This window comes from Trachymyrmex septentrionalis, unplaced genomic scaffold, assembly GCF_001594115.1.
Source record: "Trachymyrmex septentrionalis isolate Tsep2-gDNA-1 unplaced genomic scaffold, Tsep1.0 scaffold16, whole genome shotgun sequence".
NCBI classification, from domain to species: domain Eukaryota; kingdom Metazoa; phylum Arthropoda; class Insecta; order Hymenoptera; family Formicidae; genus Trachymyrmex; species Trachymyrmex septentrionalis.
Genome location: NW_017304758.1, coordinates 3,073,567 through 3,073,996, shown reverse-complemented (window position 1 = coordinate 3,073,996; position 430 = coordinate 3,073,567).

Here is a 430-nt window from a genome sequence, read left to right as displayed (position 1 = left end):
AAAAGCAGAGTTACTTAAAATTTAGATAAAATAATTATTTAATAATTTTTCTTAAAGCAATTATACATATTCTCTAAAGAAGATCTTGCAAAAATAAACTTCTATACAATTTTAAAATAATTCTCCTTTTACTTAATTTAGATAAAAGGAGAGTTACTTAAAATTTAGATAAAATAATTATTTATTAATTTTTCTTAAAATAATTATATATATTCTCTAAAGAAGATTTTGCAAAAATAAACTTATATACAACTTGTACAATTTTAAAGTAATTTAAATAATACTTATTATATACTTAAATTTTATACAAATTTATTTTTGCTATGATCTTCTTTAGAGAATATATAATATACAGAGGAAAGTTGCCAACACTGACATAGATTTCCTAAAGCAACTTTTTTCAAAAAATCCTGTTATTTTTCAGAAACTA